This window comes from Oncorhynchus nerka, linkage group LG18 (genome assembly GCF_034236695.1).
Source record: "Oncorhynchus nerka isolate Pitt River linkage group LG18, Oner_Uvic_2.0, whole genome shotgun sequence".
NCBI classification, from domain to species: Eukaryota; Metazoa; Chordata; class Actinopteri; order Salmoniformes; family Salmonidae; genus Oncorhynchus; species Oncorhynchus nerka.
This window is the reverse complement of record NC_088413.1, coordinates 1656883-1684284: the sequence shown is the minus strand read 5'-3', so window position 1 is coordinate 1684284 and position 27402 is coordinate 1656883. Positions and strand designations below refer to the sequence as shown.

The 27402-nt window shown below is 48.2% G+C and overlaps 1 long non-coding RNA gene across 1 annotated transcript in view; it reads right to left on the bottom strand.

The window, feature by feature from the left end:
- Window positions 1–27402, bottom strand: part of LOC135561685 (uncharacterized) — a 165189-nt gene that overhangs the window by 128306 nt on the left and 9481 nt on the right. Inside the window, exon 2 of the long non-coding RNA XR_010459603.1 lies at window positions 7663–7692. This is a non-coding gene — a long non-coding RNA (uncharacterized LOC135561685). The remainder of the gene's footprint in view (window positions 1–7662; window positions 7693–27402) is intronic.

The following is a 27402-nucleotide window of genomic DNA, read 5'->3' as shown; positions in this document are numbered from 1 at the left end:
ACTAGAAATATAATAAACAATTATTACACAGTATCTAGAACTACACAATTATTCAATATTTACTGACTAGAAATATAATAAACCACACAGTATCTAGAACTACACAATTATGAAATATTTACTGACTAGAAATATAATAAACCACACAGTATCTAGAACTACACAATTATTCAATATTTACTGACTAGAAATATAATAAACCTACACAGTATCTAGAACTACACAATTATTAAATATTTACTGACTAGAAATATAATAAACCTACACAGTATCTAGAACTACACATTATTAAATATTTACTGACTAGGAAATATAATAAACCACACATTATCTAGAACTACTGTCTGACCATAGTATTCTTTGTTTTCCTTGTTATTTTCGTTAGGTCAGGGTGTGACATGGGTGATGTATGTGTTTTTGGTCTTGTCTAGGGGTTTTGTATGTGTATGGGGCTCCCACCTTTCTAGGTATATTGTATGTCAATGGTTTCCTAGATTGGTTCTCAATTAGAGGCAGCTGTCTATCGTTGTCTCTGATTGGGAACCATATTTAGGCAGCCATATTCTGTGGGTACTTTGTGGGTGATTGTTTCCGTGTCTGTGTCGCCACACGGTACTGTTTCGGTTTGGTATTTGTACGTCCTCGTTTATTGTTTTGTATTTCATTAGTGTTCAGTGTTTGTCTTATTAAAATCATCATGAACACGTACCACGCCGCATCTTGGTCCGATCCTTCCTCCTCTTCAGACGAAGAGGAGGAAATCAGCCGTGACAACTACAAACTATAAAATGTCAAAGTGAATTAAACAGACAGGACACGGTGGCAGACTATCTGACCACTGTGACTGATAGAAAACAGACAGGACACGGTGGCAGACTATCTGACCACTGTGACTGATAGAAAACAGACAGGACACGGTGGCAGACTATCTGACCACTGTGACTGATAGAAAACAGACAGGACACGGTGGCAGACTATCTGACCACTGTGACTGATAGAAAACAGACAGGACACGGTGGCAGACTATCTGACCACTGTGACTGATAGAAAAAACAGACAGGACCACTGTGACACGGTGGCAGACTATCTGACCACTGTGACTGATAGAAAAAACCACTGATAGAAAACGGTGGCAGACTATCTGACCACTGTGACTGATAGAAAACAGACAGGACACGGTGGCAGACTATCTGACCACTGTGACTGATAGAAAACAGACAGGACACGGTGGCAGACTATCTGACCACTGTGACTGATAGAAAACAGACAGGACACGGTGGCAGACTATCTGACCACTGTGACTGATAGAAAACAGACAGGACACGGTGGCAGACTATCTGACCACTGTGACTGATAGAAAACAGACAGGACACGGTGGCAGACTATCTGACCACTGTGACTGATAGAAAACAGACAGGACACGGTGGCAGACTATCTGACCACTGTGACTGATAGAAAACAGAGAAACAAATGGACAATGTAGAGACAATGTGAGCATAGCCTTGCTATTGAGAGAGGTCACCATAGGCAGAGAGAAGACAGCCTATATGCCCACTACTCACAAAATGAGGTGGAAACTGAGATGCACTTCCTAACCTCCTGCCAAATGTACGTCGATATAGGAGACATATATTTCTCTCATATTACAAGGCACCCAAAATAATTTGAAAATATAATATTGACAAGCTCCTGTATCTGTTGGGTAAAATACCACAGTGTGTAATCATGTCAGCAGAATGTGTGACCTGTTGTGATGAGAACAGGGTAACCAGTGGAGAACAAACACCACAGTAAATAAAACCTAGGACGAGATTTATCACTTTAGTTCATTTCCCTTGACATTTGTACTTCTACTTTTTGTACACACAGCTCACACTCTCCTACACACACCAGCTGGCTGAGAGGACCTTAGTGGAGCAGGCTGGCTGAGAGGGCCCTAGTGGAGCTGGCTGGCTGAGAGGGCCCTAGTGGAGCAGGCTGGCTGAGAGGGCCCTAGTGGAGCCGGCTGGCTGAGAGGGCCCTATTGGAGCAGGCTGGCTGAGAGGGCCCTAGTGGAACAGGCTGGCTGAGAGGGCCCTAGTGGAACAGGCTGGCTGAGAGGGCCCTAGTGGAGTAGGCTGGCTGAGAGGGCCCTAGTGGAGCAGGCTGGCTGAGAGGGCCCTAGTGGAGCCGGCTGGCTGAGATGGCCCTAGTGGAGCAGGCTGGCTGAGAGGGCCCTAGTGGAGCAGGCTGGCTCAGAGGGCCCTAGTGGAACAGGCTGGCTGAGAGGGCCCTAGTGGAGCAGGCTGGCTGAGAGGGCCCTAGTGGAGCAGGCTGGCTGAGAGGGCCCTAGTGGAACAGGCTGGCTGAGAGGGTCTTAGTGGAGCAGGCTGGCTGAGAGGGCCCTAGTGGAGCCAGGCTGGCTCAGAGGGCCCTAGAGGAGCAGGCTGGCTGAGAGGGCCCTAGTGGAGCCGGCTGACTGAGAGGGCCCTAGTGGCTGGCTGAGAGGGCCCTAGTGGAGCAGGCTGGCTGAGAGGGCCCTAGTGGAACAGGCTGGCTGAGAGGGCCCTAGTGGAACAGGCTGGCTGAGAGGGCCCTAGTGGAACAGGCTGGCTGAGTGGGCCCTAGTGGAGCAGGCTGGCTGAGAGGGCCCTAGTGGAGCCAGGCTGGCTGAGAGGGCCCTAGTGGAGCCGGCTGGCTGAGAGGGCCCTAGTGGAGCAGGCTGGCTGAGAGGGCCCTAGTGGAGCAGGCTGGCTGAGAGGGCCCTAGTGGAGCCGGCTGGCTGAGAGGGCCCTAGTGGAGCCCTTCCCTTACTCTTTCTCTCTTCTCTACAAATCTCTCTTCCCTCCCCTCTCTCTTCCCTCCCCTTCTCTCTCTTTCTCTCTCCTCGACAATTCTCTCTCTCCCCTCCCCTTCTCTCTCCCCCCTTCTCTCTGTTTCTCTCTCCTCCACAATTCTCTCTCTCCCCTCTCCTTTTCTCTCCCTTACCCTCCTCCCTCCTCTACCTCCTCTCTCCCTTATCCTCCTCTGTCCCCTCCCGTCCTCTGCTCTCCCCACCCTTCCTCTCTCCTCCCTCTCATTATGCTCATCTCTCTCTCTCTCTCTCTCTCTCTCTCTCTCTCTCTCTTTTCTTGACATATAGTGTTGGACCTGTTGATCTTGACTCAGCTCATAGACCTCTATCATCTACACCCCTCCCTTCTCCTACTCTAACATAACACCAATCTAATATATAATACATCATATATACTCTCATTCATTTACATAGAGACAGATACAATCAATCATTGACACACTGAATATACAACAGTCAGATGCAGGACACCATCACAACTTAACTGACATTAGTGCCTGTCCCCAGATGGACAGTTAGACTACAGTAAAGTACATTTACAGGTGATCACATCATTGTCCTGCTTTGAGACACATTTTTACTGTCTGCTTCCAGTTGTATGTTATTTTACTAACCCTGCAAATTATAATATATCTTACAATATCAAAACATATCTCAGTAACTGTCACAAGTGTATATCAGTGTAGCAAAATCCTACCTGTGCTCCACAACAGGGTCATCAGTACCACTGCAGGTATCATGTCTGTCTCTAACTGGGGCTCCACAGTCTGCTGTCATAAAGAGTGGACTGAAGAGTGTAAAATACTGCTAGGCTATATGACTTCTCTCTCATTACGTCCTAACGTCAATGATGTGAGATTAACTTCTTAGCAACTTATCTTGGATCAGTGGTTGAACACACGACAGCAAACTGACATGTTAAAAAAACTCCACAGGAAACTGCTGACAGAGCAGCAACATTTCACATAGTGTCCTATAATATCACCTCTAACTTTCTACTGCTTGAGTTCACCTCTTATAGAATATTGGCTTAATGTTCCAGCACCTAAATATAAACAGTACCAGCTCCCAAAATGGGTACTGATGAGGTCTCATGTTAGAGCAGGAGAAGGGGGGATGTGGTGTAGAAGCTAGAGGTCTGTTACCCAAGTCAACTCAACAGGCCTGATGCTATATGTCAGGGTCAGGCTGGGCCAAGAGAGGAACAGGTTACTGGTTATGATGACATCACTGGTGAGAAGTCAGTGATAAAAATATATTCATTTGATTTAAATGTTTGTCTCTCTCTCCCTCCTCCCCTGTCTCCTCCTCAGGCTGTCAGTGAGTAAGAACTATCTCTCTCTCCTATCTCTCTCTCTCTCCCTCCTCCCCTGTCTCCTCCTCAGTCTGTCAGTGAGTAAGAACTATCTCTCTCTCCTATCTCTCTCTCTCCCTCCTCCCCTGTCTCCTCCTCAGGCTGTCAGTGAGTAGAACTATCTCTCTCTCCTATCTCTCTCTCCCTCCTCCCCTGTCTCCTCCTCAGTCTGTCAATGAGTAAGAACTATCTCTCTCCTATCACTCTCTCTCTCCCTCCTCCCCTGTCTCCTCCTCAGTCTGTCAGTGAGTAAGAACTCTCTCTCTCTCCCTCCTCCCCTGTCTCCTCCTCAGTCTGTCAGTGAGTAAGAACTATCTCTCTCTCCTATCTCTCTCTCTCCCTCCTCCCCTGTCTCCTCCTCAGTCTGTCAGTGAGTAAGAACTGTCTCCTCCTCAGTCTCAGTGAGTAAGAACTATCTCTCTCTCTCCCTCCTCCCCTGTCTCCTCCTCAGTCTGTCAGTGTGTAAGAACTATCTCTCTCCTATCTCTCTCTCCTTCCTCCCCCGTCTCCTCCTCAGTCTGTCAGTGAGTAAGAACTATCTCTCTCTCTCTCTCCCTCCTCTCCCTGTCTCCTCCTCAGTCTGTCAGTGAGTAAGAACTATCTCTCTCCTATCTCTCTCCTTCCTCCCCTGTCTCCTCCTCAGTCTGTCAGTGAGTAAGAACTATCTGTCTCTCCTATCTCTCTCTCTCTCTCTCCTCCCCTGTCTCCTCCTCAGTCTGTCAGTGAGTAAGAACTCTCTCTCTCTCCCTCCTCCCCTGTCTCCTCCTCAGTCTGTCAGTGAGTAAGAACTATCTCTCTCTCTCTCTCCCTCCTCCCCTGTCTCCTCCTCAGTCTGTCAGTGAGTAAGAACTATCTCTCTCCTATCTCTCTCTCTCCCTCCTCCCCTGTCTCCTCCTCAGTCTGTCAGTGAGTAAGAACTATCTCTCTCCTATCTCTCTCTCTCTCCCTCCTCCCCTGTCTCCTCCTCAGTCTGTCAGTGAGTAATAACTATCTCTCTCTCCTATCTCTCTCTCTCCCTCCTCCCCTGTCTCCTCCTCAGTCTGTCAGTGAGTAAGAACTATCTCTCTCCTATCTCTCTCTCTCTCCCTCCTCCCCTGTCTCCTCCTCAGTCTGTCAGTGAGTAAGATCTCTCTCTCCCTCTTCCCCTGTCTCCTCCTCAGTTTGTCAGTGAGTAATTACTATCTCTCTCTCCCAGCCTTGTGGTTGATTAAAGACCCCCCCCCCATCCACAAAAGGGGACATATCTGCGTATGTTGTGGTCTTGTGAATTCTGACTGAATTCTGGTAAAGCGGATGCTCTTTTATCTCAGCATGTCTACAGATTCTCTTTTCTCCCTGTATTTGTTGGCTTGGAAATGTTGATACCGGAGACAGTTATCAGAAGAAACTGTGTAACTAAGCATTTATAGAGGCTGAGAAATGCATTCTAATGAATTGGAGGGTTGGTTATCCTCCAACAATGTCACAATGGACGGCAGAAATGTCTCGTTATGTATCACTAGATTTGATTTACTGGTCAACGTTCATGAGGTCAGGATGCCTTATATGGAAAACTGTAGGACAAAAGGATTCTGTATAAAAAACATGACCACTTCCTGTTTTCAACAGCTGTTGGGTTGTTCAGTCCTGCCCTGGGGGTCTGCTGTCCTGTGTGTTGTGACTCTGGCCTTGACCTAACACACCTGAAACCAATAGTGAATGTTTCACTAAGATCCTAAAGCTGAGTGGGATGTGTTGGGTTGGGGTGGTGGAGGACGGGCCGACCCAGATACACCTTACAGTATGTACAAAAGTATGTGGACGCCCCTTCAAATTAGTGGATTTGGCTATTTCAGCCACACCCCTTCCTGACCTGTGAATAAAATCGAGCACACTGCCATGCAATCTCCATAGACAAACAATGGCAGTAGAATGGCCTTACTGAAGAACTCAGTGACAATCAACACGTCACCATCATAGTATGCTACCTTTCCAACAAGTCTGTTGGTCTAATTTCTACCCTGCTTTAGCTGCCCCGGTCAACTGTAAGTGCTGTTATTGTGACGTGGAAACGTCTAGGAGCAGCAGTGGCTTAGCCTCGAAGTGGTAGCTCACACAAGCTCACAGAACGGGACCGCGAGTGCTGAAGTTCGTCGCGTGTAAAAATCATCTGTCCTCGGTTGCAACACTCACTTCCGAATTCCAAACTTCCTCTGGAAGAAACTTCAGCACAAGAACTGTTCGTCTGGAGCTTCATGAAATGGGTTTCTACAGCAGAGCAGCAGCACACAAGCCTAAGATCACCATGTGCAATGCCAAGCGTCTGCTGGAGTGGAAACACTTTCTCTGGAGTGTTGAATCACGTTTCACCATCTGGCAGTCCATACCACAAACCTGGGTTTGGCAGATGCCAGGAGAACACTACCTGCCCCAAAGCATAGTGCCAACTGTAAAGTTTGGTGGAGGAGGAATAATGGTCTGGGGTTGTTTTTAATGGATCATGTTAGGCCCCTTAGTTTCATTGAAGGGAAATCTAATCTCTACAGCATACAATGACATTCTAGACTATTCTGTGTTTCTAACTTTGTGGCAACAGTTTGGGGATGGCCCTTTCCTGTTTCAGCATGACAATGCCCCTGTACACAAAGCGAGGTCCATACAGAAATAGTTTGTTGAGTTCGATGTGGAAGAACTTTACTGGCCTTCACAGAGCCCTGACCTAAACCCCATTGAATACCTTTAGGGATGAATTGAAACGTTGACTGAGCCAGGCCTAATCGCCCAACCTCACTAATGCTGTTGTGGCTGAATGGAAGCAAGTCCCTGCAGCAATGTTCCATCATCTAGTGGAAAGTCTTCACAGAACAGTGGAGGCTGTTATAGCAGCAAAGGGGGGGACCAACTCCATATTAATGCCCATGATTTTGGAATGAGATGTTAGATTAGCAGGTGTCCACATACTTTTGGTCATGTAGTGTACATTCCCCTTCCATGCAAATGTGTAACTCTTTGCAGATGAGATTAAATCTAATTTAAAAATATATATATATAATTTTTTTAATCATTAATTTCAGAGGTCAGGGGTCAGGGGCTGAGCCGGACCAAGAGTGGAAAAGGTTGCTGGTTATGATGACATCACTGGTGAGAACACAGATATTCAGTTGGCTGCATGTTAGTCTGTCAGCCCTATCTCTGTTGACATCTCACTTTCTCTCCACGCCTTCTCTCTCTCTCTCTGTTCCTCTCTCTCTTCCTGACAGATAGCATCAGACCTGTTGCCTTAGTAACAGACCTCTATCATCTACACCCCCCTTCTCCTACTCTAACATCAGACCAATATAATATATAATATGTCAAGTATAAGTAGTTCCATAAAACACTACTTGTTATTGGGGTTTAGAATGGTTTGTATGGACACATGAATATCTCCATGTGGGATAATAAAGTTGACTAATATTGAACTGCTATAATCACTGTAGATTTATACTCTACCTACCTGGTGGACTGACGCTTTGAGCCTGGAGATCTGAGGAGAAAGAGAGAGACAGAGGAGAAAGGGAGGAGTCAGAGGAAGAGAGAGACAGAGGTTAAATGAACATCAACATGACCTTTCATGATGTGATGGGGAAGACAGGATTATCGTTGGTATGGTGCAACAACGTGTACATACACTATATATACAAAAGTATGTGGACACCCCTTCAAATTAGTGGATTCTATTTCAGCTACACCCCTTCCTGACAGATGTATAAAATCAAGCACTCAGCCATGCAATCTCCATAGACAAACATTGTCAATAGAATTGAGTTAATGAACTCTCCCTCTCTTCTCCTCTCCTACCCTCTCCTCCCACCTCTACTCTTCTCCCCTCTCCTCTTCACCCCCTCTCTCCTCCTCTTCAACCCCTCTTTTCTCCTCTTCTCCCCCCTTCTCCCCCCTCCTCTCCTCTTCAACCCCTCTCCTCTTCACCCACCCCCTCTTCTTCCCCCTTCCCCCTCTCCTCTTCTCCCCCTTTCTTCTCCTCTCCTCCCCTCTCCACTCCTCGCCCCTCTCCTCCCACCTCTACTCTTCTCCCCCTCTCTTCTCCTCTCCTCTCCTCCCACCTCTACTCTTCTCCCCTCTCTCCTCCTCTTCAACCCCTCTCTCCCCCTCTTCTCCCCTCTCCTCTCCGCCCCCTCTCTCCTCCTCTTCAACCCCTCTCTCCTCCTCTTCTCCCCTCTCTTCTACTCTCCTCTCCTCCCCTCTCCACTCCTTGCCCCTCTCCTACCCTCTCCTCCCACCTCTACTCTTCTCCCCTCTCCTCTCCAATCCCTCTCTTCTCCTCTTCTCCCCCTCTCTTCTCCTCTCCTACCCTCTCCTCCCACCTCTACTCTTCTCCCCTCCTCTTCTCCTCTTCTCCCCCTCTCTTCTCCTCTCCTACCCTCTCCTCCCACCTCTACTCCCCTTCTCCCCTCCTCTTCTCCTCATTCTCCTACCTCTCTTCTCCCATTCTCCCCCTCCTCTTCTCCTCTCCTCCCCCTCTCCTCGCCCCCTCTCCTACCCTCTCCTCCCACCTCTATTCTTCTCCCTTCTCTTCTCCTCTTCTCCCCCTCTCCTCGCCCCTCTCCTCCCTCCTTTACTACTCTCCCCTCTCCTCTCCTACCCTCTCCTCCCTCTATTCTTCTCCCTTCTCTTCTCCCCTCCTCTTCTCCCCCTCTCCTCTCCTCTTCAACCCCTCTCTTCTCCTCTTCTCTCCATCTCTTCTCCTCTCCTACCCTCTCCCCTCTCTACTCCTCTCCTCTCCCTTCTCTTCACCCACCCCCTCTTCTCCCCACTCTCCTCTTCACCCACCCACTCTCTCCCCCTCTCCACTTCACCCACCCCCCTCTTCTCTTCACCCACCCACTCTTCTCCCCCTCTACTCTTCACCCACCCCCTCTTCTCCCCCTCTACTCTTCACCCACCCCTCTTCTCCCCCTCTACTCTTCTCCCCTCTCTCTTCATCTTCTCCCCCTCTCCTCTTCTCCCCCTTCTCCCTATCCTCTTCTCCCCCTTTCTCTTCATCTTCTCCCCCTCTCCTCTTCTCCCCTTCTCCCCCTCCTCCGTTTTACCACCTCTCTTCTCCTCAACTCCCCCGCTTCTCTCCTCTCTTCTCCCCAATTCTACCCCTCCCTTCTCCCCTTCTCACCCCTCTGCTCTTCTCCCCCTCTCCATTTCTCCTCCCTGCTCCCACTCTCTTCTCCACCTCTCTTTCCCCCCCCCTCTCCTCTTCTCCACCTCTCTTCTCTTCTCCACCTCTCTTCCCCCTCCCCTCTCCTCTTCTCCCCCTGTCCTCTTCTCTTCTCCACCTCTTCCCCCTCACCTCTTCTCACCCCTCTGCTCTCCCCATCTCTTCTCCTCCCCCTCTCCTCTCTTCTCCTCTTCCTCTCCACCTTCTCCCCTGTCCTCTTCTCTTCTCCACCTCTTCCCCTCACCTCTTCTCACCCTCTGCTCTCCCATCTCTTCTCCTCCCCCTCTCCTCTCTTCTCCTCTTCCTCTCCACCTTCTCCCCCCTCTCTTCTCCCCTCTCCCCTTCCTCTCCCCCTTACCCTCTTATCCTCTTCTCTCTCTCGTCTTCTCCCCTCCCTCTCTTCTAGTCTTCTCACCTCCCCTCTCTTCTCCTCTTCTCCCCCTCTACTCTTCTCCCCTCTACTCTTCTCCCCCTCTACTCTTCTTCCCCTGCCCTCTTCTCCCCTCTCCTCTTCTCCCCCTCTCCTCTTCTCCCCTCTCTACTCTTCTCCCCTCTACTCTTCTCACCTCCCCTCTCTTCTCCTCCCCTCTACTCTTCTCCCCCTCTACTCTTCTCTCCCTTTCCTCTTCTCCCCTTCTCCTCTCCTCTCCTCTTCTCCTCTCTGTTCTCCTCTTCTCCCTCTCTGTTCTCCTCTTCTCCCTCTCTGTTCTCCTCTTCTCCCAATCTCTCTTCTCCCCTCTCTTCTCCTATTCTGCCCCTATCCCCCCCTTATCTCCCCCTCTCCTCTTCTCCCCCTTTCCTCGTCACCCCCTCTCTCCTCTCTTCTCCTCTCCTCTCTTCTCTCTCTTCTTTCTCTTCTCCTCCCCTTCTCCTCTCCTCTACTCCCCCACTTCTCCTCTCCTCCCCCTCTCCTCTCCTCTACGGTCCACCACCTTCTCCCTCTCCCCCTCTCCTCTCCTCTCCATTTCATTCTGTACTCCAACATCTGCATGGTATTCAAGATAACACACAACATTTCAGCACCAAATTTGTTTTCATCAACCTCAGACTTAAATATCAGTGTTCCAAGAACCTCCACCAGGGGAACTGTAGACTCCTCAAACGGTCCACCACCTTCTCCCAAACTGCCTTCTCACACAAACCAATAAAGACATGGAATGGCCTCACCTCAACATGGATCTAGTCCAATCAGACGTGCCTCACCTCAACATGGATCTAGTCCAATCAGACGTGCCTCACCTCAACATGGATCTAGTCCAATCAGACGTGTCTCACCTCAACATGGATCTAGTCCAATCAGACGTGCCTCACCTTAACATGGATCTAGTCCAATCAGACGCGTCTCACCTCAACATGGATCTAGTCCAATCAGACGTGTCTCACCTCAACATGGATCTAGTCCAATCAGACGTGTCTCACCTCAACATGGATCTAGTCCAATCAGACGTGTCTCACCTCAACATGGATCTAGTCCAATCAGATGTGCCTCACCTCAACCTGGATCTAGTCCAATCAGACGTGTCTCGCCTCAACATGGATCTAGTCCAATCAGATGTGCCTCACCTCAACATGGATCTAGTCCAATCAGACGTGTCTCACCCAAACATGGATCTAGTCCAATCAGACGTGTCTCGCCTCAACATGGATCTAGTCCAATCAGATGTGTTCACACTGATATTGATCTAATAGGCAACAGTGATTTTTTTAATGACACAGAATAAACACTAAAAAGTGCATTACATTTAAATAGCTGTAATAACTTAGCTCTGTACACTATTCTGATTAGATGCTATTTAATGCTGAGTTTGGACACAGGTTTCTATAGGAACACTAAGACACCTGGACCACATATTGAGATGTGCCTTTAGTTAAGTAAATCAGTTGTTACATAAGGTGACAGTTGTAGGTGTCACGACTTCCGCCGAAGTCGGTTCCTGTCCTTGTTCTGGCGGTGAAGAAGGATGGCGGTCTGCGCCCTGCATTGACTATCAAGGTATCAACCAAATCACTGTGAGGTACAGCTACCTGCTGCCTCTCATATCCAGTGCGATAGAGTCAATGCACAGGGCTTCTTCACAAAATTGGATCTCAGGAGCGCTTACAACCTGGTGCGTATCCGGGAGGGGGACGAGTGGAAGACGTCATTTAGTACCACCTCAGGGCACTATGAGTACCTTGTCATGCCGTACGGGTTGATGTCTTCCAGGCTTTTGTAGACGAGATTTTCCGGGATTTTCTTTGGTCAGGTAGCCAACTACTACCGGAGGATTATCTGGGGCTTTGGTCAGGTAGCCAATTACTACCGGAGGTTTATCGGGGGCTTTGGTCAGGTAGCGACTCCCATTACCTCACTGCTGAAGGGGGGGCCGGTGCGACTGCAGTGGACGGCTGAGGCGGACAGGGCTTTTGGTCACCTGAGGGCTCTGTTTACCTCGGCTCCCCTGCTGGGATCTGGGTGAGGAGCCGTGCTCTCTCAGCGCTCGGGTACGCCACTAAAGGTCCACCCCTGTGCTTTCTTTTCGAAGAAGCTCAGCCCGGCGGAGCGAAACTAAGATGTGGGGGACCGGGAGACTGAACCCTCGCCAGGCAAGGTGAAGACTGAACCCTCGCCAGGCAAGGTGGGGACTGAACCCTCGCCAGGCAAGGTGGAGACTGAACCCTCGCCAGGCAAGGTGGAGACTGAACCCTCGCCAGGCAAGGTGGAGACTGAACCCTCGCCAGGCAAGGTGGGGACTGAACCCTCGCCAGGCAAGGTGGAGACTGAACCCTCGCCAGGCAAGGTGGAGACTGAACCCTCGCCAGGCAAGGTGGGGACTGAACCCTCGCCAGGCAAGGTGGGGACTGAACCCTCGCCAGGCAAGGTGGAGACTGAACCCTCGCCAGGCAAGGTGGAGACTGAACCCTCGCCAGGCAAGGTGGAGACTGAACCCTCGCCAGGCAAGGTGGAGACTGAACCCTCGCCAGGCAAGGTGGAGACTGAACCCTCGCCAGGCAAGGTGGAGACTGAACCCTCGCCAGGCAAGGTGGGCCATGTTGTTTTTTACCCTTTTTGTTTTCACTGTCCTACAGACCAGTTTCCCAGAACGCTAAGGCAGACACACTGTCCTACAGACCAGGTTCCCAGAACGCTAAGGCAGACGCACTGTCCTACAGACCAGGTTCCCAGAACGCTAAGGCAGACGCACTGTCCTACAGACCAGGTTCCCAGAACGCTAAGGCAGACGCACTGTCCTACAGACCAGGTTCCCAGAACGCTAAGGCAGACGCACTGTCCTACAGACCAGGTTCCCAGAACGCTAAGGCAGACACACTGTCCTACAGACCAGGTTCCCAGAACGCTAAGGCAGACACACTGTCCTACAGACCAGGTTCCCAGAACGCTAAGGCAGACACACTGTCCTACAGACCAGGTTCCCAGAACGCTAAGGCAGACACACTGTCCCGGATGTATGACACAGAGGAGCGGTCCATAGATCACACTCCCGAACTTCCGGCCTCTTGCCTGGTGGCACCGGTAGTGTGGGAGCTGGACGCGGACATCGAGCGGCGTTACGTACAGAGCCCACTCCCCTCCACCTGCCCAGAGGAACGTTACAGCCCTTACCTTCCACAATGACCTTGGTTGCACCTTTCTGTGGACTTCCTCAAGGATCTTCCTCCCTCACGATCCTGGTCATTGTGGATCTGTTCTCTAAGTCCTGCGGTCTCCTTCCTTTGCCCGATCTCCCTACGGCCCTACAGACTGAGGAGGCCATGTTTACACATGTCTTATAGGCACTATGGGGTGCCAGAGGATAGAGTGTCTGATCGAGGTCCCCAGTTCACGTCAAGGGTCTGGAGGGCGTTCATGGAACGTCTGGGTCTCGGTCAGCCTTACCTCTGGTTTTCACCTCCGCCATCGGGTTTTCACCGGTCTGGCACTCGACCCGAAACCTGCCCCTCCGCCTGCCCTGACGGAAGCTGGGCCCGCGGTTCAAAGTCCTGAGGAGACTGAACGAGGTTTGCTTCAGGTTACAGCTTCCCCCCGATTACCGTATTAACCCCTCGTTCCATGTGTCTCTCCTCAGGCCGGTGGTGGCTGGTCCACTCCAGGAGTCTGAGGTGCAGGTGGTTCCTCCACCCCTCTGGACATCCAGGGGACCCGGTTTATGCTTTTCGAGCCATACTGGACTCGAGGCGTCGGGCGAAAATCCTTCAGTACCTTGTGGAGTGGGAGGGGTACGGTCCGGAGGAGAGATGCTGGGTGCCGGTGGAAGACGTTTTGGACCCTCCATTGCTGCGGGAGTACCACCATCTCCATCCGGATCGCCCTGCGTGTCAAGGGGGGGTACTGTTACAACTTCCACAGAAGTCGGTCCCGCTCCTTGTTCGGGCAGCGACGTCACCGGCCTTCTAGCCTTCGCCACCGGCCTTCTAGCCATCGCCACCGGCCTTCTATCCTTCGCCACCGGCCTTCTAGCCATCGCCACCGGCCTTCTAGCCTTCGCCACTGTCCTTTTGGCCTTCGCCACCGGCCTTCTAGCCATCGCCACCGGCCTTGTAGCCATCGCCACCGGCCTTCTAGCCATCGCTGATCCATTTTTCATTTTCCATTTGTTTTGTCTTTGTTTTACACGCCTGGTTCCAATTCCAAATGACATGTTCATTACTTAACCCTCTGTTTTCCCCAATGGTTTTTGTGCGTGATTGTTTTATGTATGTTTGGTCTGTTACTGTGGGCTCGGTATTTACGACACGTTATTGGAATATTTGAGTAACGTTACATGTGTTACTCATCTCTACTGTCCTGACTCCTCTGCACCAGCTACACCCAGAACATTACAGTAGGACTGTTAACAAAGTAGCTGAATTGTCAAAGACTGAGGTCACCCAAAGAAAAGTAATCCAGAACTTTCTCTGGTAAAGAATTACAAATCTACCACTTTCATATAAACCCCTCGATACACAGCAGAACATCTACACTGAATCCTTCCACCAAACATCCTGATCTGTTTTAATGAACACTTTATACGACACTAAAATAACCTTCAACTACAGTATATATGAAGGGATGATTGTCATTGTTACATTATATAGGCTACAGGAAGTTATATTCTTCCATTGTAAATAACAGGTTCTCCCTCCATCTATAATCATCAGATCTGCTTGCAGATGAACAGAATGTCTTGGAAAGACAGACCTTTAGACCTCATAGTTCTGTCCAATATATTGTGGATTTTTTTCATATTTATTCTTTCCTTACAAGTTGGGATTTAAATTGATGGACACGCCATGATGTCTCAGTGAAAAATGTATAACGGAGTATCTACCATTTCCATTACTATTTATCTAGCATACACACTCACACTCTTTCAAACATTATTATTTGGGAAAGTTATCAGGGGTAGTAACTAGCATAACTTATTTGACTATTTCTTTCACACACACCTCATTGGCTAGGTTAGCAAGCTAGCTAACTAGCCACATTTAGCACAAGCTCACGACTAAACTGACCTGGCGATCCTACTATCATGGACACTTGTCTCCAGGCAGCATGTTTGTGTTTATGTCCCTGTAGCTGTCAGCAGTTGTTTCAAAAAGACACGGTTTTGAGGAAACTGAGAAAATGATTCTCTCCTCCATGTGTCCAACCGCATGCGACCACCTGCAAAAGGTACCTGCATCAGTATAGTTGCCTAGCTGTGTAAAAGGGACCTGCATCAGTATAGTTACCTAGCTGTGTAAAAGGTACCTGCATCAGTATAGTTGCCTAGCTGTGTAAAAGGTACCTGCATCAGTATAGTTGCCTAGCTGTGTAAAAGGTACCTGCATCAGTATAGTTGCCTAGCTGTGTAAAAGGTACCTGCATCAGTATAGTTGCCTAGCTGTGTAAAAGGTACCTGCATCAGTATAGTTGCCTAGCTGTGCAAAAGGTACCTGCATCAGTATAGTTACCTAGCTGTGTAAAAGGTACCTGCATCAGTATAGTTACCTAGCTGTGTAAAAGGTACCTGCATCAGTATAGTTGCCTAGCTGTGTAAAAGGTACCTGCATCAGTATAGTTGCCTAGCTGTGTAAAAGGTACCTGCATCAGTATAGTTGCCTAGCTGTGTAAAAGGTACCTGCATCAGTATAGTTGCCTAGCTGTGTAAAAGGTACCTGCATAGGTATAGTTGCCTAGCTGTGTAAAAGGTACCTGCATCAGTATAGTTGCCTAGCTGTGTAAAAGGTACCTGCATCAGTATAGTTACCTAGCTGTGTAAAAGGTACCTGCATCAGTATAGTTGCCTAGCTGTGTAAAAGGTACCTGCATCAGTATAGTTGCCTAGCTGTGCAAAAGGTACCTGCATCAGTATAGTTACCTAGCTGTGTAAAAGGTACCTGCATCAGTATAGTTGCCTAGCTGTGCAAAAGGTACCTGCATCAGTATAGTTGCCTAGCTGGGTAAAAGGTACCTGCATCAGTATAGTTGCCTAGCTGTGTAAAAGGTACCTGCATCAGTATAGTTGCCTAGCTGTGTAAAAGGTACCTGCATCAGTATAGTTGCCTAGCTGTGTAAAAGGAACCTGCATCAGTATAGTTGCCTAGCTGTGTAAAAGGTACCTGCATCAGTATAGTTGCCTAGCTGTGTAAAAGGTACCTGCATCAGTATAGTTGCCTAGCTGTGTAAAAGGTACCTGCATCAGTATAGTTGCCTAGCTGTGTAAAAGGTACCTGCATCAGTATAGTTACCTAGCTGTGTAAAAGGTACCTGCATCAGTATAGTTGCCTAGCTGTGTAAATGGAACCTGCATCAGTATAGTTGCCTAGCTGTGTAAAAGGTACCTGCATCAGTATAGTTGCCTAGCTGTGTAAAAGGTACCTGCATCAATATAGTTGCCTAGCTGTGTAAAAGGTACCTGCATCAGTATAGTTGCCTAGCTGTGTAAAAGGTACCTGCATCAGTATAGTTGCCTAGCTGTGTAAAAGGTACCTGCATCAGTATAGTTGCCTAGCTGTGTAAAAGGTACCTGCATCAGTATAGTTGCCTAGCTGTGTAAAAGGAACCTGCATCAGTATAGTTGCCTAGCTGTGCAAAAGGTACCTGCATCAGTATAGTTGTCTAGCTGTGCAAAAGGTACCTGCATCAGTATAGTTGCCTAGCTGTGCAAAAGGTACCTGCATCAGTATAGTTGCCTAGCTGTGCAAAAGGTACCTGCATCAGTATAGTTGCCTAGCTGTGCAAAAGGTACCTGCATCAGTATAGTTGTCTAGCTGTGCAAAAGGTACCTGCATCAGTATAGTTGCCTAGCTGTGCAAAAGGTACCTGCATCAGTATAGTTGCCTAGCTGTGTAAAAGGTACCTGCATCAGTATAGTTGCCTAGCTGTGCAAAAGGTACCTGCATCAGTATAGTTGTCTAGCTGTGCAAAAGGTACCTGCATCAGTATAGTTGCCTAGCTGTGTAAAAGGTACCTGCATCAGTATAGTTGCCTAGCTGTGTAAAAGGTACCTGCATCAGTATAGTTGTCTAGCTGTGTAAAAGGTACCTGCATCAGTATAGTTGCCTAGCTGTGTAAAAGGTACCTGCATCAGTATAGTTGTCTAGCTGTGTAAAAGGTACCTGCATCAGTATAGTTGCCTAGCTGTGTAAAAGGTACGTGCATCAGTATAGTTGCCTAGCTGTGTAAAAGGGACCTGCATCAGTATAGTTACCTAGCTGTGTAAAAGGTACCTGCATCAGTATAGTTGCCTAGCTGTGTAAAAGGTACCTGCATCAGTATAGTTGCCTAGCTGTGTAAAAGGTACCTGCATCAGTATAGTTGCCTAGCTGTGTAAAAGGTACCTGCATCAGTATAGTTGTCTAGCTGTGTAAAAGGTACCTGCATCAGTATAGTTGCCTAGCTGTGTAAAAGGTACCTGCATCAGTATAGTTGCCTAGCTGGGTAAAAGGTACCTGCATCAGTATAGTTGCCTAGCTGTGTAAAAGGTACCTGCATCAGTATAGTTGCCTAGCTGTGTAAAAGGTACCTGCATCAGTATAGTTGTCTAGCTGTGTAAAAGGTACCTGCATCAGTATAGTTGCCTAGCTGTGTAAAAGGTACCTGCATCAGTATAGTTGCCTTGCTGTGTAAAATGTACCTGCATCAGTATAGTTGCCTAGCTGTGTAAAAGGTACCTGCATCAGTATAGTTGCCTAGCTGTGTAAAAGGGACCTGCATCAGTATAGTTGTCTAGCTGTGTAAAAGGTACCTGCATCAGTATAGTTGTCTAGCTGTGTAAAAGGTACCTGCATCAGTATAGTTGTCTAGCTGTGTAAAATGTTATGCAGCTGTGATGCAGTCGAAGTGTTTGAAGCGATAGGAAGTAGTTTGGGGCTGTAGAAATAGAGATAAACCTAGGGTATGGCTAAATGGGGTGTGTAGAAATACAGATAAACCTAGGATATGGCTAAATGGGATGTGTAGAAATACAGATAAACCTAGGGTATGGCTAAATGGGGTGTGTAGAAATACAGATAAACCTAGGGTATGGCTAAATGGGATGTGTAGAAATACAGATAAACCTAGGGTATGGCTAAATGGGGTGTGTCGAATCCCTCTAGGGATTAGGATGCAGACAGAGGTAGGTAGACTACAGGTAGGGATTAGGATGCAGACAGAGCAACACTGATGGAGTGAGAGGTGGAAATGCATTATACCAGAGGTAGGTAGACTACAGGTAGGGATTAGGATGCAGACAGAGGTAGGTAGACTACAGGTAGGGATTAGGATGCAGACAGAGGTAGGTAGACTACAGGTAGGGATGAGGATGCAGGCCCATAGAAATAATGTTATTTTCGGCTCCCTACAGAAGGGTTTATCAAACCGCTGATACAGTACTGGACTACTAGGGGGGAAATGTTTTTCCAAAAAGTAAAAGATTCAATTTAAATGTTTGTATTCTTGTATTTTTTGGGGGTCACTGCAGCACCCTCATCACGCCTGCTTCCCTTGGCCTGTCCCCTCCCCTCCTCTCTCTCTCCTCTGTCCCCTCCCCTCCTCTCTCTCTCCACTACTCTCTCCTCTGTCCCCTCCCCTCCTCTCTCTCTCCACTACTCTCTCCTCTGTCCCCTCCCCTCCTCTCTCTCTCCACTACTCTCTCCTCTGCCCCCCTCCTCTCTCTCTCCACTTCTCTCTCCTCTGTCCCCTCCCCTCCTCTCTCTCTCCACTACTCTCTCCTCTGTCCCCTCCCCTCCTCTCTCTCTCCACTACTCTCTCCTCTGTCCCCTCCCCTCCTCTCTCTCTCCACTACTCTCCTCTGCCCCCCCTCCTCTCTCTCTCCACTTCTCTCTCCTCTGTCCCCTCCCCCTCCTCTCTCTCTCCACTACTCTCTCCTCTGTCCCCCTCCTCCTCTCTCTCTCCACTCTCTCTCCTCTGTCCCCTCCCCTCCTCTCTCTCTCCACTACTCTCTCCTCTGTCCCCTCCCCTCCTCTCTCTCTCTCCACTACTCTCTCCTCTGTCTCCTCCCCTCCTCTCTCTCTCCACTACTCTCTCTTCTGTCCCCTCCCCTCCTCTCTCTCTCCACTACTCTCTCCTCTGTCCCCTCCCCTCCTCTCTCTCTCCACTACCCCCTCCTTTCTCTCTCTCGTTCTCTCTCTCTTCCTGACATATAGCATCAGGCCTGTTGAGTTTGACTCAGGTCACATCTATGACGTGACAAACCTTTAAGCAGATAAGATCAGTTAAACCCACATAACAACAGGAAACACTGACATTAGAAAAACTCCACAGGAAACTGCTGGCAGAGCAGCAAAGTTACACATATAGTCTGTGCTATAATATCACCTCTAACTTTCTACTGCTTCAGTTCACCTCTTATAAGGGTTTACTGGACAACTTGAATAAGGTCTGGATGTCTTATATTGAAAACAGTACAACAAAAGGTGTCTGTATTGAAAAGATGCCCACTTCCTGTTTTCAACAGCTGCTGGGTTGTTCCGTCCTGCCCTGGGGGTCTGCTGTCCTGTGGGTTGTCACTCTGGCCTTGACCTAATACACCTGAAACCAATAGTGAATGTTTCACTAAGACCCTAAAGCTGAGTGGGATGTGTTGGGTTGGGGCTCTGCAGGGCAGTGGACACATAGGGACAGAACAGGGAGACCCAGCTATATTGTGTGGATGTTAAAGAGCTCTACAGTTCTACTAGGTCATATGAGATTAATTGTGCTGTTTCTGTGTTAATGTATGTGCAGGTGTTTCCAAACCTTTCCCTTGGGATGAAAACAAACAAAAGGTAGGAATGAAATTGTGTTGGAGAGAGTTGAGTTATGTACTAGACTGGTGGGGGTCAGGGAGATAGTTGAGTTATGTACTAGACTGTTGGGGGTCAGGAAGAGAGTTGAGTTATGTACTAGACTGGTGGGGGTCAGGGAGAGAGTTGAGTTATGTACTAGACTGGTGGGGGTCAGGGAGAGAGTTGAGTTATGTACTAGACTGGTGGGGGTCAGGGAGAGAGTTGAGGTATGTACTAGACTGGTGGGGTCAGGGAGAGTTGAGTTATGTACTGAAGACTGGTGGGGGTCAGGGAGAGAGTTGAGTTATGTACTAGACTGGTGGGGGTCAGGGAGAGAGTTGTTATGTACTAGACTGGTGGGGGTCAGGGAGAGAGTTGAGGTATGTACTAGACTGGTGGGGGTCAGGGAGAGAGTTGAGTTATGTACTAGACTGGTGGGGGTCAGGGAGAGAGTTGAGTTATGTACTAGACTGGTGGGGGTCAGGGAGAGAGTTGAGGTATGTACTAGACTGGTGGGGGTCAGGGAGAGAGTTGAGTTATGTACTAGACTGGTGGGGGTCAGGGAGAGAGTTGAGTTATGTACTATCGGCATAAACATTCTTAGAGTACAAAGAAAAAAGCCCAAATAATGTGGGACAGAATTAGACCAATATCCATCACTAATTAATATCCATCAGTAATTAATATCCATCAATAATAAACATCCATCACTAATTATATCCATCACTAAATGACATCCATCACTAATTATATCCATCACTAATTAATATCAATCACTAATTAATATCCATCACTAATTAATATCCATCACTAATTAATATCCATCACTAATTAATATCCATCACTAATTAATATCAATCACTAATTAATATCCATCAATAATTAACATCCATCACTAATTAATATCCATCACTAATTCATATCCATCACTAATTCATATCCATCACTAATTCATATCCATCAACAAGTCTTCAATGTCTATAACCACATAAAAACAAGAGACCAGCACTGAAATACCAAGAGATGAACAAAGAGAAAAGTCCCTTCATCCAGCTGGTCCTGAAGCTTAGTTCACAAACCACTACTAACCCAACAAAGCCTCAGGACAGAACTCAGACAGTCTGGCCCAAACAAATTATAACCAAACATACATAAATGATGGCAAACTATCTGACCACCGTGACTGAGAAAAACGGAGAAAAAAATGGACAATGTACAGACTCAGTGAGCATAGCCTTGCTATTGAGAGAGGTAGGCAGAGAGAAGACAGGCTATGTGCCCACTGCCCACAAAATGAGTTGGATACTGAGCTGTACTTCCTAACCTCCTGACAAATGTACAACGATATAAGAGACACATATTTCCCTCAGATTACAAAGACCCCAAAATATAATATTGTTATCTGTTAGGTAAAATACCACAGTGTGTAATCATGTCAGCAGAATGTGTGACCTGTTGTGATGAGAACAGGGTAACCAGTGGAGAACAAACACCACAGTAAATAAAACCTAGGACTAGATTTATCACTTTAGTTCATTTCCCTTGACATTTGTACTTCTACTTTTTGTTCACACAGATCACGCTCTCCTACACACCAGCTGGCTGAGAGGACCTTAGTGGAGCCAGGTGGCTGAGAGGGCCCTAGTGGAGCCAGCTGGTTGAGAGGGCCCTAGTGGAGCCAGCTGGTTGAGAGGGCCCTAGTGGAGCAGGCTGGTTGAGAGGGCCCTAGTGGAGCAGGCTGGTTGAGAGGGCCCTAGTGGAGCCAGCTGGTTGAGAGGGCCCTAGTGGAGCCAGCTGGTTGAGAGGGCCCTAGTGGAGCCAGCTGGCTGAGAGGGCCCTAGTGGAGCCGGCTGGTTGAGAGGGCCCTAGTGGAGCCGGCTGGTTGAGAGGGCCCTAGTGGAGCAGGCTGGTTGAGAGGGCCCTAGTGGAGCAGGCTGGCTGAGAGGGCCCTAGTGGAGCCAGTTGGATGAGAGGGCCCTAGTGGAGCAGGCTGGTTGAGAGGGCCCTAGTGGAGCAGGCTGGTTGAGAGGGCCCTAGTGGAGCCAGTTGGATGAGAGGGACCTAGTTGAGCCGACTGGTTTAGAGCGCCCTAGTGGAGCCGGCTGGTTGAGAGGGCCCTAGTGGAGCCGGCTGGTTGAGAGGGCCCTAGTGGAGCCGGCTGGTTGAGAGGGCCCTAGTGGAGCAGGCTGGTTGAGAGGGCCCTAGTGGAGCAGGCTGGCTGAGAGGGCCTTAGTGGAGCAGGCTGGTTGAGAGGGCCCTAGTGGAGCAGGCTGGTTGAGAGGGCCCTAGTGGAGCAGGCTGGTTGAGAGGGCCCTAGTGGAGCCAGTTGGCTGAGAGGGACCTAGTTGAGCCGACTGGTATAGAGGGCCCTAGTGGAGCTAGTTGGTTGAGAGGGCCTTAAGTGGAGCCAGCTGGCTGAGAGGGCCCTAGTGGAGCCAGATGTTTGAAAGGGCCCTAGTGGAGCCAGCTGGTTGAGAGGGCCCTAGTGGAGCCAGCTGGCTGAGAGGGCCCTAGTGGATCCGGATGACTGAGAGGGCCTTAGTGGAGCCGGCTGGTTGAGAGGGCCTTAGTGGAGCCGGCTGACTGAGAGGGCCTTAGTGGAGCCAGATGGTTGAGGGGTCCTTAGTGGAGCCAGCTGGTTGAGAGGGCCCTAGTGGAGTTGACTGGTTGAGAGGGCCCTAGTGGAGCCAGCTGGCTGAGAGTGCCTTAGTGGAGCCGGCTGGCTGAGAGGGCCCTAGTGGAGCCGGCTGGCTGAGAGGGCCCTTGTGGATCCAGCTGGTTGAGAGGGCCCTATAGGAGCCAGCTGGTTGAGAGGGCCCTAGTGGAGCCAGCTGGTTGAGAGGGCCCGATAGGAGGCAGCTGGTTGAGAGGGCCCTAGTGGATCCGGCTGGCTGAGAGGGCCCTAGTGGAGCCGGCTGGCTGAGAGGGCCCTAGTGGAGCCGTCTGGCTGAGAGGGCCCTAATGGAGCCAGCTGGCTGAGAGGGCACTAGTGGATCCGGCTGGCTGAGAGGGCCCTAGTGGAGCCAGCTGTTTGAGAGGGCCCTATTGGAGCTGGCTTGTTGAGAGGGCCTTAGTGGAGCCGGCTGGCTGAGAAGGTCTAAGTGTTGCCCTTCCTTGACACTTTCTCTCTCCTCAACAAATATCACCTCCCCTTCTCTCTCCTCTCCCTTTCTCTCTCATTCTCTCTCCTCCACAAATATCCCCTCCCCTTCTCTCTACTCTCCCTTTCTCTCTCATTCTCTCTCCTCCACAAATCTCTCTCCCCTCCACCTCTCTCCCCTCCCCTCCTCTGTCCCCTCCACTTCTCTCTCCTCTGCTCACCCGATTCCTCCCCTGTCCTCTCTCTCACGCTGCTCATCTCTCTTTCTCTCTCTCGCGCATGTTCTCTCTCTCTCATAGTGTTGGACCTGTTGATTGACTCAGCTCATAGACCTCTAGCATCTACACCCCTCCCTTCTCCTACTCTAACATAACACCAATCTAATATATAATACATAATATATACTCTCATTCATTTACTTAGAGACAGATACAATCAATCATTGACACACTGAATATACAACAGTCAGACGCATGACACCATCACAACTTAACTGACATTAGTGCCTGTCCCCAGATGGACAGTTAGACTACAGTAAAGTACATTTACAGGTGATCACATCATTGTCCTGCTTTGAGACACATTTTTACTGTCTGCTTCCAGTTGTATGTTATTTTACTAACCCTGCAAATTATAATATATCTTACAATATCAAAACATATCTCAGTAACTGTCACAAGTGTATATCACTATAACAGCATCCTACCTGTGCTCCACAACAGGGTCATCAGTACCACTGCAGGTATCATGTCTGTCTCTAACTGGGGCTCCACTGACATACACAAGTCACTGTCATGTAGAGAGGACTGAAGACTGGAACGTGCTGCTGGGCTTTTTGACTTGTCTCTCATTACTTCCTTATTTCAATGGTGTGAAAAACTTTTCTCAGATCAGTGAACTCAGCTAAATACAGCAAACTGATCTGTTCTGAAAACCCCCACAGGAAACTGCTGACAGAGCAGCAAGGTTTCACATACAGTTGAAGTTGGAAGTTTACATACACTTAGGTTGAAGTCATTAAAACACATTTTTCAACCACTCCACAAATGTCTTGTTAACAAACTACAGTTTTGGCAAGTCGGTAAGGACATCTACTTTGTGCATGACACAGATAATTTTTCCAAAAATTGTTTACAGAGATTATTTAACTTATAATTCACTGTATCACAATTCCAGTGGGTCAGAGGTTTACATACACTAAGTTGACTGAAAATTATTGTAGGAAGCTTGTGGAAGGCTACCTGAAACATTTGACCCATGAATACACATTAGAGATGGGGGGTCATGAATACACATTAGACATGGGGGGGTCATGAATAAACATTAGACATGGGGGTCATGAATACACATTAGACATGGGGGTCATGAATACACATTAGAGATGGGGGTCATGAATACACATTAGAGATGGGGGTCATGAATACACATTAGAGATGGGGGGGGGTCATGAATACACATTAGACATGGGGGGGTCATGAATACACATTAGACATGGGGGGTCATGAATACACATTAGACATGGGGGGTCATGAATAAACATTAGAGATGGGGGGGGTCATGAATACACATTAGAGATGGGGGTCATGAATACACATTAGAGATGGGGGTCATGAATACACATTAGACATGGGGGGGTCATGAATACACATTAGACATGGGGGGGTCATGAATACACATTAGACATGGGGGGTCATGAATACACATTAGAGATGGGGGTCATGAATACACATTAGAGATGGGGGTCATGAATACACATTAGACATGGGGGGTCATGAATACACATTAGACATGGGGGTCATGAATACACATTAGAGATGGGGGTCATGAATACACATTAGAGATGGGGGTCATGAATACACATTAGACATGGGGGTCATGAATACACATTAGACATGGGGGGTCATGAATACACATTAGAGATGGGGGTCATGAATACACATTAGAGATGGGGGTCATGAATACACATTAGACATGGGGGGTCATGAATACACATTAGACATGGGGGGTCATGAATACACATTAGATATGGGGGGTCATGAATACACATTAGACATGTGGGGGGTCATGAATACACATTAGACATGGGGGTCATGAATACACATTAGACATGGGGGGTCATGAATACACATTAGAAATGGGGGGTCATGAATACACATTAGACATGGGGGGGCATGAATACACATTAGACATGGGGGTCATGAATACACATTAGATATGGGGGGGGTCATGAATACACATTAGACATGGGGGGCATGAATACACATTGGACATGGGGGTCATGAATACACATTAGACATGGGGGGCATGAATACACATTAGACATGGGGGTCATGAATACATATTAGACATGGGGGGTAATGAATACACATTAGACATGGGGGGGTCATGAATACACATTAGACATGGGGGTCATGAATACATATTAGACATGGGGGTCATGAATACACATTAGACATGGGGGTCATGAATACACATTAGACATGGGGGGTCATGAATACACATTAGACATGGGGGGGGGGTCATGAATACACATTAGACATGGGGGTCATGAATACATATTAGACATGGGGGTCATGAATACACATTAGACATGGGGGGTTATGAATACACATTATAAATGGGGGTCATGAATACATATTAGACATGGGGGTCATGAATACACATTAGACATGGGGGTCATGAATACACATTAGACATGGGGGGTCATGAATACACATTAGACATGGGGGTCATGAATACACATTAGAAATGGGGGGGGGGTCATGATTACACATTAGACATGGGGGTCATGAATACACATTAGACATGGGGGGGGGCATGAATACACATTAGACATGGGGGGGTCATGAATACACATTAGAAATGGGGGGTCATGAATACACATTAGACATGGGGGGGCAAGAATACACATTAGACATGGGGGGTCATGAATACACATTAGACATGGGGGTCATGAATACACATTAGAAATGGGGGTCATGAATACACATTAGAAATGGGGGGGTCATGAATACACATTAGACATGGGGGTCATGAATACACATTAGACATGGGGGATCATGAATACACATTAGACATGGGGGTCATGAATACACATTAGACATGGGGGGTCATGAATACACATTAGACATGGGGGGGTCATGAATACACATTAGAAATGGGGGGTCATGAATACACATTAGACATGGGGGTCATGAATACACATTAGACATGGGGGTCATGAATACACATTAGATATGGGGGAGGTCATGAATACACATTAGACACGGGGGTCATGAATACACATTAGACATGGGGGGTCATGAATACACATTAGACATGGGGGTCATGAATACACATTAGACATGGGGGTCATGAATACACATTAGACATGGGGGGTCATGAATACACATTAGACATGGGGGTCATGAATACACATTAGATACGGGGGTCATGAATACACATTAGACATGGGGGGTCATGAATACACATTAGACATAGGGGTCATGAATACACATTAGACATGGGGGTCACAAGTACACATTAGACAGGGGGTTATGAATACACATTTGACATGGGGGTCATGAATACACATTGGACATGGGGGTCATGAATACACATTAGACATGGGGGTCATGAATACACATTGGACATGGGGGTCATGAATACACATTGGACATGGGGGGGTCATGAATACACATTAGACATGGGGGGGTCATGAATACACTTTAGACATTAACATTAGCGAGGCTATATACAGGGGGTACCGGTACAGAGTCAATGTGGAGGCTATATACAGGGGGTACTGGTACAGAGTCAATGTGGAGGATATATACAGGGGGTACTGGTACAGAGTCAATGTGGAGGCTATATACAGGGGTACTGGTACAGAGTCAATGTGGAGGCTATATACAGGAGTACTGGTACAGAGTCAATGTGGAGGCTATATACAGGGGGTACCAGTACAGAGTCAATGTGGAGGCTATATACAGGGGTACTGGTACAGAGTCAATGTGGAGGCTATATACAGGGGGTACTGGTACAGAGTCAATGTGGAGACTATATACAGGGGTACTGGTACAGAGTCAATGTGGAGGCTATATACAGGGGGTACCGGTACAGAGTCAATGTGGAGGCTATATACAGTGGTACCGGTACAGAGTCAATGTGAAGGCTATATACAGGGGGTACTGGTACAGAGTCAATGTGGAGGTTATATACAGGGGGTACTGGTACAGAGTCAATGTGGAGACTATATACAGGGGTACTGGTACAGAGTCAATGTGGAGGCTATATACAGGGGGTACTGGTACAGAGTCAATGTGGAGGTTATATACAGGGGGTACTGGTACAGAGTCAATGTGGAGGCTATATACAGGGGTACTGGTACAGAGTCAATGTGGAGGCTATATACAGGGGTACTGGTACAGAGTCAATGTGGAGGCTATATACAGGGGTACTGGTACAGAGTCAATGTGGAGGCTATATACAGGGGTACTGGTACAGAGTACTGGTACAGAGTCAATGTGGAGGCTATATACAGGGGTACTGGTACAGAGTCAATGTGGAGGCTATATACAGGGGTACTGGTACAGAGTCAATGTGGAGGCTATATACAGGGGTACTGGTACAGAGTCAATGTGCGGGTCACCGGTTAGTTGAATGAATTGAGGTAATATGTAGGTAGTGTTAAAGTGACTATGTATAGATAGTAA